Source organism: Symphalangus syndactylus, chromosome 10, assembly GCF_028878055.3.
Source record: "Symphalangus syndactylus isolate Jambi chromosome 10, NHGRI_mSymSyn1-v2.1_pri, whole genome shotgun sequence".
NCBI classification, from domain to species: domain Eukaryota; kingdom Metazoa; phylum Chordata; class Mammalia; order Primates; family Hylobatidae; genus Symphalangus; species Symphalangus syndactylus.
This window is the reverse complement of record NC_072432.2, coordinates 16,273,352-16,286,920: the sequence shown is the minus strand read 5'-3', so window position 1 is coordinate 16,286,920 and position 13,569 is coordinate 16,273,352. Positions and strand designations below refer to the sequence as shown.

At 39.4% G+C, this 13,569-nt stretch overlaps 1 protein-coding gene across 6 annotated transcripts in view; it reads right to left on the bottom strand.

The window, feature by feature from the left end:
• CELF2 (CUGBP Elav-like family member 2) overlaps positions 1-13,569 on the bottom strand; it is an 868,560-nt gene that overhangs the window by 480,521 nt on the left and 374,470 nt on the right. For 2 of the 6 annotated variants that reach the window (XM_055296499.2, XM_055296500.2), the window contains exon 1: positions 11,758-11,852. The exons of the other annotated variants lie outside the window; for them this stretch is intronic. The gene's annotated coding sequence lies outside the window, so the exon portion shown is untranslated. Of the gene's footprint in view, positions 1-11,757; positions 11,853-13,569 lie in introns of those variants that run through there. 6 annotated transcript variants of the gene reach the window in all.

Genomic DNA, 13,569 nt, shown 5'->3' with positions numbered 1-13,569 from the left:
AATCAGTGTTTGTACAAGTTTTACAAATTCCCTATGGTTGTGTTTTATATTTCTATTACTTCATTGTGTGTTCATGTTTACCTTTAAATGCTTGTGTATTTTTCTAATTGCTGTTTTAAAGTCATTTTTTTACTAGTTTCATCATGACTCCTTACTGGGTCTTTTCCTATTGACTGATTTTTCTTTTGGCTATGGAACACATTTTCCTGTTTCTTTGTACATCTAGTATTTTTTTTTTGTTTTATTGAGGTAAAATATATATATAAACTATATATATATGTAGTTTACCATATATATTTATATATATAGTTCACCATCTTTAAAATTTTAAAATGTACAGTTCAGTACATCTAGTAATGTTTGACTGGGTATTTGACATTTTAAATATCACACTGTTTTCTTCCTTTAAAGAGTGCTTTGGCAGGCAGTTAAGTTACTTGTGGGGCAGCTTGAGCCTTCTGAGATTTGTTTTTAAGCTTTATTGGGGTGATTCTACATTAGCCTTTACTCCAAGGCTAGTTTAGTCCCACTACCGAGAAGTAATTCTTTTGCGGTCTCTACTGACTGGTCTGCTATTTGACAAGGTCTTTTCACTGCATCTGGTTGGAACTGAAACATCTCCTGCCTCTCTGAAAGCTCTAGGAACTTTTTAGCTTGCAGAATCTCTGGTTGTTTTTTTCCCACACTTGTGAAGATTCCCCCAGTGCATGAGAAGGTTAGCAGTCAGTCAACGACCAAGGCAATGTCATAAATTTCTGGAGCTCTTTTTCTGCAAAGCTACTCCAGCTTCTCCAAACTCAAATCTTGGTCTACTTAACTCATTAGCAAACTATTACTCTCTGCTTGGGTTTCCCCGTCCTTTGCTGTTGTCCAGAAAGTATCAGAAAGCTGGGATGATTATGGAGCTTACCTCATTTATTTCCTTTCTCTAAAAGATCAGAATTCTATGTTTCCTTATTGTTCAATGTCCCAACAAACTTGTTTCATGTATTTTGTCCAATTTTATAGTTGCTAATGGTGGGAGAGCAAGTCTGGTACTAATTTCCCCATCAAGTATGAAAATGAAAGTTCAGAAGATTAATTTTTGTTTGAAGATGGAAGATACTACAGCAATGTTATAAAGCCAATGGGAATCACCCGATAAATCTGGTGATACTTATAAGAAATGATATTTCAGAAGTAAATCCTTTGAGAAAGTGAGAATGGATGTAAATGAGTTCATGAGTAGAAGGCCTGGCATTATTTAGGAGGAGAATGGGAATTGTGTCTAGTGACTCAACATTTAACAAAGATGCTAATGAAGACAGAATAATAAAGTAAAAAATATTATGCAATGGGAGGATTATTTCTTCCATTGTTTATTATCTGATCAAATGATTTCAGTCAGCAGAATATGATAAAGCATTTGTTCCTTACCTTTAGCCAAAATGCAGTCATTTTTTTCCCCCAAAATTACAAGTCTTTAAATATTTGATCTCTCTGTTCTACTTTGCAGATGTTTAATTTGAGGATCTTCATATCCATAGAGATCAAACATTTTTTAAAATATTAAATGGGAGTGACTCATTGTGGATGAATTCTGGGTTTTGGTGCTGGTCAACTTTTTTTAAATAAAACATTTGCATTATATTGTTTTCCACTCAGGAAAACAATGCAATCTTGTGTGAAAATGCAATTAATATCTACATAACAGAGTTAGTGTCAGGATTAAAGTAAAATATAGTTAATATGCCAGCCACAGTTGTCACTGAAATACCAACTTCCTTATTTTCTCCTTCCAAGGGAGTAGAAGCTCTGGCTCACTCAGTCTTGCATTTATAAATTTTTAAGTTCTCCAGAAAGATCAACTAGGAAGACAACATAAGACACCATCCATGAAAAAGTATAATAAATGTAGTTCTTTTTCTCCCCAAATACCTTTCCTAGATCTAGATCTGGTTTCCCCAAACTGACATCTCTTTGCCGCCTTTCTTGCTTTTTATTTCTTTTGCTCACTGTGGGGTCTCTTGGGCCTAGAATCATAGCACATAGTAGATAGCGAATATCTACTATGTTAGATAACTAATATCTACTATGTGCTGGAAGGTTGCAAAACCAGTGTTGGTTTTACTGGCACATAGTAGATACCCAATAAATATTATTTATGTTGGAATTAGTGCTGACTACTAGTGCCTATGAATACCTCCAAGGATCCTCGTATTCCATAGCACACATTTTGGGAACTGCTGTCATGGAGAAAAAATTGGTTTAAGTTAACCACCCTGATCCTCCTCTTTTCTGTTGAGACCTTCTGCAACAGAATGAATGGGAAGCTCTTTCTCTGTATATGTCAGAAACAGGCTGTAAAATAAGTCTGGTAGCTAAGCCTTTTAAAGCCACAATCTGTATAGGATTTATGTGCCAGTGATATGAAAGGATTAAATCTGTCTATGCTCTGCTAGCCTTTGGTGACAGGGCACTGTATTTCTGTTATCAGAGCCTCTGTCCTTGGTTTTCACACCAGTGCCAACGGATTTAGACGCACAGGCAGGGCCTCACTGTTGTGTGTACACATGTCAGCTGCAGGAAGCCCATCCTAGGTGACAGCAGTGTCACTTTGGTACCACATCCTCTTTTACACCTGATCACACTTGCGGATGGGAATGCCAGAAGCACCTCTGAGTTGCAAGACTGGAGGGAGTGATGGCAGGACGAGGTGCCAGATGGACATCTTGAAGTGCAGAGGGGCCTGCAGACCCCCAGTGTGAGCACTGAGAAAACTGATCAAACTTGTGTGTCCCATGCAGATTCTCACTGGGACTGGAACCCAGTGGCACAAAGTGGTGACAATTCAGGAACCAGAGAGAGGCAGGTGGACCCTATGCTTGGCGGTGACCCAAAGATGAAGTTCCCCAGCAGGTGAAGATTGACTTTGACTGACTTCTGTGTGTTGGGCAGAGTTACACCCTCATCGTGTTGGAAATCTGAACTTGTTCATCCAGGCTTGACAGGTGGACGCTGGCTCAGATTTTCCTTCCCTGGAGCCCACTTTCTGCCCGCTTGGGTGGTTTCAATCCTAGTATAACTCAATCAGCTAGGGGGTTAAAACAGGGGGTGGGAGAATGATGGTGACTTGGAGAGGGGGCCCTGCATTCAGATATTTTAATATTTATACATAGAAGTGAAAACAATTAGTTTACCACAAGACAGGGGTGAGAATTTTAGATTGCAAGTTGGAATTTGGAGGAAGACAAAGGGAGCTTATAGTTTTGCTGTGCACTGGAGAGGCAGCAAGCAGAGAAATGGGGAAAGAGGGATTTGCGGGAATGCTGTGGGTTTTGAATTCAACACAGTTCATTTAATCCTGTTTTGGGAAATGCCAATAAAGCTGGAATCATTTTTGCCAATAATTATTTTTGGATCCTGGATTGGGATCCTTGGGTCATGGTGGAATAGAATCCCGGTCTTACCTGTGACCTTTGAGCTGACGGATGCCTATAAACTCACTTCGAGAATAAACGGCCATTCAGAAGGAGCCATTTGTAGGTTTGGCAAAACCTCTTGTTTATGGTCACACCACATCCATAACTTGACTTCTCATTCTGTCTGGCTTTGCCACTTTTCACAGCTTGGGGCTGACAACAACTACAATAAGCACCCTTCCCCCAAATCGTTCCTTAGGTTGGTTCACCTCTGGGCAAAACTAGAGCAGACACAGGCTCTTTTGACACTTCCGTATTCCAGGTTCGATTCTCATGTTGACGGAGTCCTCATGAGTGTCCTCCAGACATATCTGATATTCATATTTAGGTATTCATGACTTGGCATTTTGCAAGTAATGTGTAAAACACATATTTACACCAGGAAAACATGCATTTTAAATGGACTCTCAAATGAGAGTTCATGTTTAACAGGAAAATATTTCTAGATGACGGAATTGCAGAAACTACAAAAAGAAGGTATATGGGGGTAGAAAAGTTGCTTCCGGAGCACTCTTTAAACACCACACTCCTTGGCTTTCGTACATGCGAAGTCTTGCTCTCCCTTTTAATTTCCTTGTTTAGGTGGACATTCATCGTCACCTGGCCAGCCGGCATCCATTGCCCCTTTCTAGTGGCTTCTTGATTTTCTCGGAGGAGCCCACCCCTCCTACACTGAGCGTAGTTTAGTGTGAAGCCAAAATCTGGCATCTGCCTCACGCCGAGGAGAACCAAGAGGCCAGCTCCCCACTCTCAAGATCTCCATATGGCCAGGAGGAAAGCACGTGACCTAAGTCTCGCAATAAGAGGGCTTTTTTTTTTTTTTTTCTGTTGGACTTTCATTCACGAGCAAGTGACATGAACACCAAAAAATGCTTGGTGTGCATTATTCCCAGCCACCATGTTTCCCAGCCTCCTGGTCCCTACCAGGAGACCATTCTACGAGTGTAGTTATGTTTCCTAGATCTCCAGAGATGCTCTTCTTTATGCTCATTTCCAAAACTGGTTTGTAACCTTCTAGTGGGTTCTCTGAATTCCCCAGATCTTTTTACTAAATGCACCACTCCTCCCCAACTGACCCCCCCACCATCTTTCTTTTTCTTATAGTAGCCTGCTAATTAAGCCAGTTATTATAGCAACCAAGAATCTTGGACATGACAAAGTTAAAATAATGATTAATAGGCCGGGTGCAGTGGTTTACACCTGTAATCCCCGCACTTTTGGAGGCCAAGGTGGGCAGATCGCCGGAGGTCAGGAGTTCAGGACCAGCCTGGCCAACATAGTGAAACCCCATCTCTAATAAAAATACAAAAAAATTAGCCAGGCATGGTGGTGTGCACCTGTAGTTCCAGTTACTCGGGAGGCAGAGGCAGGAGAATCACTTAAACCCAGGAGGTGGAGGCTGTAGTGAGCCGAGACTGCACCACTGCACTCCAGCCTAAGTGACAGAGAGAGACTCTGTCTCAATAATAATAATAATGATAATAATTAATAGTTGAATAATACATACAGAAACACTTCCATGCTCAAGGAAGAAGATTGAATGTTAATCCTGTGTTCTAAAAGGCACACACAAAAATAAATTTTGATTTTCCTGTTCTGCCTCCAAATTCAGCTTCTGAAAATTAAAAAGGGCATCTTACCTCATGCTGTTGTCTTGGTGTGTGTGTGTTTAAAGTTTTCTTTTTGAGAAAACTGTAGATTCACATTCAATTAAAGGAGATAACACGGACAGTTCATGTGAATGCTTTGCCCATTTCCCCCAAGGGTAACATCTTGCAAAAGTGTTCTAGTATGATATCACAACCATGATGCTGACATTGATTGAATCCATGGATCTTATTCAGATTTCCCCAGTTTTGTATGCTTTCAGTGGTGTCTGTGTGTGTTTACTTCCATGCAATTTTATCACACGTGTAGGGTTGTGTATCTACCACCCAGTCAAGATACACAACAATTCTACCACCACAAGCATTCCTCATGCTGTCCTTTTATAACCACACACCTTTCTCCTATGCCCCTTCCAGCCCCAATTCCAGCACCTACTAATCCATTCTCTGTTTTAATAAATAATTTTGTCATTTCAACAATTTTCTATGAATGAAGTCATATAGCAAGTAACCTTTTGGAATTGGCTTTTTTCATTCAGTATAATCGCCCTGAGATCCATCCAAGTTGTTGCATAAATCTGTAGTTTGTTTCTTTGTTGCTGAGTAGTTGTCCATTGTATGGATGTACTACATTGGTGTAATCATCCACTTGCTGAAGGACATCTGGGTTGCTTCCAATTTGGGCTAATACAGATAAAGCTCTATAGACATACTATACACATATTTGTATAGAAATATAAATTCTTCTGTCTTGAGTAGACACCAAGGAGTTAAATGGTTATGTCATATGATTGATAGCTATTTAACTTTTTAAGAAACTGCAAAACTGTTTTCTAAAGTAACTGTAGCATTTTACATTCCCACCAGCAGTATATGGGCTTTCCAGTCCCTCCCCATCCTTGCCAACACTTGATATAGTCAATTGTTTAATTTTAGCCATTGTAATAGGTGTGCAGGAACAGGTCACTATAGTTTCCATTTTCATTTCTGTAATGACTTATGCTGCTAGGAATCTCTTTATATGCTTATTGCTCATCTATATGCCTTCTTTGGTAATATGCCTGCTCAAATTTTTTGCCCACTTAATAAATTGGGCTGTTTGCTTTCCTGTTATTGAGTTTTGAGAGTTCTTTGTACATATTCTAGATACAATTCATTTATCACAGATAGGATTTAGAGCTATTTTCTTCCAGTCTGTGGTTTGTCTTTTCATTCTTTTAATGATGTCTTTCAAAGAGAAAACACATTTTTTTGTTTGATGTTTTGTTTCAGTGAGGTCCAATTTATCAACTTTTGTATCACAGTATCAGCTTCATATCTATGAAATCTTTGCCTACGCAAGGTCACAAACATTTTCTCTGGTGGTTTCTTCTAGAAGTTTTATAGTTTTAAGTTTTTTATTGAGGTCTGCAACCTTGCTGAGTTAATTTTTAAAAGATGGTGTGAGAATCGAAGTTAATGTTTTTGCAGATGGATGTCTAATTGTTCCATCATAATTTGTTGTTTATGGTGGGAGGGCATGTCTAGTACCAAAAAGCTGCTCTGAACATTTGTTGTGAGAAATGAGATGTTCATTTCTCTGGGATAATTGCCCAAGAATGTAATTGCTTAATTTCATAAGAAATGGCCAAACTATTTTCCAGCATGTGTTTTGAAAAAGAAAGACGTAAGAGTTAAGAACTCATATGGATTATGCTTCTGCTTCTTCCTTGTTAGTCATCGTGGACAACTTACAAAATACCTGTGTCTCAGTTTCTTGCTGGGCACACTGGCTCACACCTGTAACCCCAGCACTTTGGGAGGCCAAGGCAGATGGATCACTTGAAGTCAGGAGTTTGAGACCAGCCCGGCCAACATGGTGAAACTCTGTCTCTACTACAAATATAAAAATTAGCCAGGCATGGTGGGGGGCGCCTGTAATCCCAGCTACTCAGGAGGATGAGGCAGGAGAATCACTTGAACCCAGGAGGCAGAGGTAGCAGTGAGCTGAGGTCACGCCACTGCACTCTAGCCTGGGTGACAGAGTGGAGACTCTGTCTCAAAAAAATAAAAATTAAAATTAAAAAAAACACAAATATCTATGTCTCAGTTTCCTTATTGGTAAACTAGGGACAATAATATTGTGCACCCCATTAGGTTATTGTGAAGATTAAAAGCATTAATAAAAATATTTAAAAGAATGCCTAACATGTAAGGTGTGATCAATAAATGTTACCTGTTATTGTTTGCAATTGATGTTGCTATTATTATCTTTTGTGGCTCTCCAACATATTCAAACATCCTTCCTACATTTGATAATTTCTCTTATTATGAGATCCAAGGAGGAAGCTGAAACACTTGCATTTCCAGATTCTTTTGTAGTTAAAGTAGAGGCATGTGTGACCTAGGTTCCCAATCAGCGTAGCTCTGAAAGCCTTGGATTCAGAAATGAGCAGTACTCGAGGGCCATGTCTCGGCAATTCATTCTTCCAAAGAACTTTGAGAGTCAGCAGTGGTAGAGTGTTAGGATTCAGTCCCAAGTGACATAGGTACCATGCAGTGATAGCAATCATCTTCTTACTGGAGAAAATCCTGCCACGTTTGGGCATTTTTTCTAGTCATGTAATTTCAGAGTGTTGCTGTCTAGCCTTTCTGGAGATTATTAAACTACCAGATATAATAACTTCCTTTGTCACTTATATTGGCCAATTTTTAATTTTTTTAATTTTTGAGATGGAGTCTTGCACTGTTGCCTGGGCTGGAATGCAGTGGCATGATCTCAGCTCACTGCAACCTCCGCCTCCCAGGTTCAAGCGATATTCCTTGCCTCAGCCTCCCAAGTAGCTGGGATTACAGGCACCCGCCACCATGCTCGGCTAATTTTTTTTTTTTTTTTTGTATTTTTAGTAGAGATGGGGTTTTACTATTTTGGCCAGGCTGGTCTCAAACTCCTGACCCTATGATCCGCCTGCCTTGGCCTCCCAAAGTGCTGGGATTACAGGCATGATCCACCACACCTGGCTGGCCAATTTTTTTTTTTAAAGCAATTGCTTGTGTATATCCTAACTGGATAAATTTTTATCTATATACATATACACGTGCACAAATATAGAAACTATTTTGTCATAATATACACACACACACACGTATGATAAAACACATTATCGAGACAATTGGAGAGCGAGCCAGATTGTGTCATAATACCATAGCATGTTAATTTCCTGATTTTGATAATTGTACTGTCGTTATGTAAGGGAATATCCTTGTTTTTAGGAAACACACAGCTAAGAACTTAGGCATAAATAAAGGGGCATCAGATCTGTAACTCAGTCTCAAATGATTCAGAAGGTAATAGGTATGGAAAGAATGATGAAGCAAATATGGCAAAATGTTGAGAAATAGGAAATTTGGGGAAAGAATGTATAGTATTCTTTGCATTGTTCTTACAGTTTTCTTTTCTTTTGGAGATAGAGTCTTGCTCTGTCGCCCTGTCTGGAGTGCAGTGGCATGATCTCTGCTCACTGCAACTTCCGCCTCCTGGTTCGTGATTCTTCTGCCTCGTCCTCCCAAGTAGCTGGAACTACAGGTGCCCACTACCATGCCCAGCTAATTTTTTTTATTTTTTTGTGTTTTTAGTAGAGATAGGGTTTCACCATTTTGGCCAGGCTGGTCTCGAACTCCTGACCTCAAGGGATCCGCCCGCCTCAGCCTTCCAAAGTGCTGGAATTACAGACGTGAGCCACCGTGTCCAGCCTGTTCTTACAGTTTTTCTACAAGTTTGAAATAATTAAAAAAAATGAAAGATAAAGAAAATTAGCCAAAATGGATTTGGTTGTTTGTAATTAAGAAGCTTGCAATTTCCGAAGAAGGATGGGGGAGTCCAAGATAGTGAGAGAGGCTGTTGTCTGATTTTTTTCCCCTTCACCCTGGTACCTGGACCATGTGAGAACAGCCAATAGTCATGGGCTTTAGAAGGGAGGTGTTCTTTCCACATGGGACTCAGATCCTACCTAAAACATGGCAGCATCCACTAGCAGACTCCCCATACAACCCTGTGCTCTAATCTCCGTTTTCTAGATGGTTGAAAAAACTCTACCGTATTTCATGGTTAGAGGCAGCAATCGCAACCCGTTCTGTTGATGTCCCTTCTCCATCTCCCACGCTGGCCTGGGAGAAAGATCCAGGGCCCCAAGACGGCCAAAACAAAACATTTCCCCTCTGATGCTGAAAGGGAAGATATCAGCACAACTCCACAAAACCATGAGAGCCTTCCAGGGGCAGCAAACAGAACTTTTGCCCCACGAGCCTTCTGTTACGGGTGGCTCTGAACTACTTTAATTTAAAGATTTCTGTCTTAATTCCATTCATAAACGTAAACCCATCTTTAATTTCCCAAGAAGCGGTCTTCTGGTCAAAAGCAATGTTTCTAAGCTTTAGCAGTTTTTAAGTTTCACAGGTCATGCTTTTAAAGAGTGGGATCCATAAAATGATGCCACCCTGATATTCAAGGCGCTGTTGCCATTTTTCAAGGCTGAAGTACAGACAGGGGAAAGGAGCCAGCATAAACTTTAGATGGCTAAAATAGCTCTACTCCCTAAGTCAAGAGCATTCAAACTTATTCAAGACCGCACGATTTTTATTGCAATAAAGGGGTAATGAACACATCAACTAGAAAAGCTTTTACCTAAAATGTACTTGTTTAAAAGGCCAATTTCTTATAGGAAAAGGAAATGAAATTTCCTTCAGCGGATTTAGTCTGAACTGATATGCACAATATAGCGGGAAATTGTCATCTCCAGTTATCTGATGGACTTTGAGACCTTGAGGGGAAGAGAAAGGAGAGAGGGAGAGAGGGAGGGGAAAAAAAGAGAAGGGAGACCATCTTCTATATGTGCTTTGATAATCTCCTGTATGGTGAGATTAAATGTACTTTAATTCACAGTATGTACTTGGATGTAGTCATTTAAATACAGTCATTTTTGCTGTGTGTGCAGCCAATGTTGTATCTTCACATTCACAGATAATGCTATAAAATCTGGCTGTCCATTAGAATCTCTAGGGAGCTTAAAACTAAAACCACGGCTAAGCCTCATCTCAGACCAAATGAATCAGAAGCTCCAGGGTAGGGCCCAGGTGATTCTGCAGAACAATGAGAGCTGAGAGCCACTGCTTTAAAATAGACACTCTGCTCTGCACAGTAAACACGGTCTTGCAAACAGAAACCTTTTAAAATACACTAGCACTTGCTATTGAAAGTCATTCTGTAATGATGCTTTTCAGGCAAGAAAGCCACCCTGCCTCGTGGGAGGACATGAATCTGAATTGTTATACATCGTGCTTGCCTCCAATCACGCGAATGTTTACAGAGTGAGGAGGTCCGATGCGGAACGAGCATGCATTTTCTCATGCATGTGCATCGCCCAGGAGCCACCCAGACATTACATTTAAACTTGTCTTCCTACAGCATTTTCTCATTTGAGGCTATAAAGGAAGTAGGTCAGATGATATCATCACTATTTTACAGATTGACAAGGAAACAGAGAATGGAAATGACGTTCTAAAATTATCTTTGAGACGGGACTAGAATACAGGTTTCTTTGCACCTAATGTAGGCCATTTCATCCTCCACTTTTGTTTATACGTGTGTGTGTATATATATGCGTATATAAAAAACCTTATGTATTATACATTACCTACTTTATATATATATACCTAATATAAATAGATATTACTATGTCCTCTAATTTTCTGTGTGTTTCCTGCAAGTAAAAATATTAAGCTACTGTTTAACTTACTTTACGGCACCCTCTTCAAGGTTAATAATGGGCTTAGCTCTATCAAAATTACATATCAAGTCTGTAAGTAATAAAAGACATCACATCAGAGACATCTGCCTTTCTTAACCCTAGGTTGGCAGGTATGAGAAAATTGCAAGAAGGCATTACAAACAGAAAACCAAAACCTGCAATCACATGAAAGTGTTCAAATCTTAAACAGCATGTACAATAGATTGGTATCAAACTCCATTTTTATTTTTGGAAAACATAACTTTTCCTTAGATGGTTTTCTAACCTCATTTCAGCAAAATGGAGCTCGATTTCAAGATTCAGATGTGCTGCACTCTGCTTGCAGGCATAGCTGCAAGGGCATCGTTCTGCTCCGTGTTAAATGTGAGCTCTAGGTAGAAAGCATCCCTTACACAGCTGAGCCATTCCGTGCTTCACACTGGCTTTGCATGGTATGCTCAACTCAAAAGGCAATTACTGCTTTCTCTCGCAATTTATGGAACATTTCTAAATCTTTATCCCTGGTGATAAAAGCATCAAAATGAAGACAAGTTTTGAAAAGGAAAGTGACAGGGAAAGGATCACATACATAGATTCTTCTGGGATTTTTTTTGAAAGTTATTTGCTTATTTCAATAATATTTGTCAAGATGAAAAGACACCAGTGGATTCCTCGGGCTCTCAGTGTCCGGGCAGCAGCTGCTGCTCTGTTGATAGAGGGAACATCTGTGAAAGATTCCGGGCAGTGAGGGGGAAGATTTCATTGTCAGCAAAAATAAAGCTTTAGGAAAAACCAGGCCCTGGGAAGCATGAAGGAGCTTGGAAAAAACTCTGAAACCTAGCATATGAGGAGGCCATATCGCATATAATTAATCACAAAAATGCCAAGTCTTAGCAGAAGGGGAGGAAGGAATGGATTCCTTACTGTGAATAGCGAGGTTCCCAAATATTGTCAAAGGAAATGCTTACTCCTGTTTGAACTCTAGGAGTACAGAAGGATCTGATCAAATCACAAAAGTCTACAGTGAAAGGGGGTTCACAGGTTAATGAGTCATTTTACAGATGCAGAAGCTGCGACACACAGACGCACTTACATCTTGATGTACCATACTGAATTAATAATTTGCTCATTATGGAACCAAATAGTTACATAATACTGAGGGGTTTTTTTCTTGGTTTCCTTTTGTTTTTCAGCTTTAATAAAAGAAATCATATCAGATATATCTATCTTTCTTAATCTTAATCTAGCAGGTATGGGGAATTGAAAGAGGGCATTCCAAGCAGAAAACGCATACCTGCCATCACAGGAAAGTGCTCAGATCTTATTTAAATAGCATGTACAACAGCTTGGTAATGAAACTTATTTTTTCTGTATAACTGATACATAAAAATTGTAGATGCATGTGATATATACATATGATATTCTGAGACATGTATGCATTGTGAAATGATTAAATTAAGCTAATTATCCTAACCAGATAATACTGAGTTTTATCTTCTGCTTTTAGAATCTCTCTTGGATATCTTTGCACAGATACTGTCTTTTTCTTGGAAGAGATAGCTCAGAAACGTCTTGCAGACTTCTAGCTATGACTCCTTGGACAGAGAGTGTGTGTATATGTTTTGCTTTGCTTTATTGTTTTATTATATTTTCTGTTTCATTGTAAAGTTTTAGGGAGTTTCCACAGATACTATCCAAAGAACATAGGGTTATTTGCCAAAAGAGCTCCCACCAGTTTTCTTTTTTTTTTTGGAGCAATGAACTGAAGGCTAATGGACAGGAAACTGAGACTGCATTTTCTTTCTTTCTCCCTTTAAGAAATTTGCCTTCGGAAACGTGTTTAATACAGTTCTCCTATTTGAGGCCCTTGAAGAATAAGCCTACCATCTCAGAGACACTGAATACTCAAGCAAGAAAATGGCCACAGCAATTTCTCATCTATGATGGCAAAAGCCATTCATCATTAAATAAAACATTTAAGCAGTAATTTAAATATTGCAGGCTGTGAAACTGCTCAGGCAGTGAATAGGAACTGGAATTAGAAGCCCATTCCTGTCCTTGAGCAAATAATTAAAACCTTGCTGTTTCTCACACTTTTCTACAAAAATGGAATGAAAATGCTGGTCATTCATCCATCTCACATGAAGCTCTGAGAGCTCATGAATAGTTACAAGCTTCTTTCTCAAAGGGAGATCCCTGTGGAAGAGGTGAGCAATAAACAGCAGACATTCTTTCCTGAGTTTTCCCTGATAATTCTGATTTCAAATTTTCTGTTCCTTTCCCAGGGCCTGTGTCAATCTTTTTGCCAGGTTTCTCTGCTAATCCCAATCAAAACCCCTTTCTCATGGTCCTCAGACACAGTTAAAATCTCCTGAAGTCAGAGAATCCCAAGAAAACTCAAAGACTAACTAGAGAGAAAAGGCTTAAGTAATTTCTTTAGTATTAGCATAAGGCATTTGTTAATTTGCATGACTGATTTACAAATGTCAGAAAAGAGCCCTTTGTTAGTTTCCCCACACTCTTCATTTTTCTGGGATAAGACTGCAAATAGCAGTACAGCAAGCCCTTCCTGGACTCTGTCTCCCCACTTAGAGGAATCTTCTGTACTATCCATGTTCATGTGTCTTAAAAGAGTTCATTTTTTTCCTTAAGATTTTATTCCAGGAGAAGGCAGCAAAAGAATCACTGTTTTGGCCAGAAGTATTGATAAATACTCCTTATTTTTCTCCAGCTTTT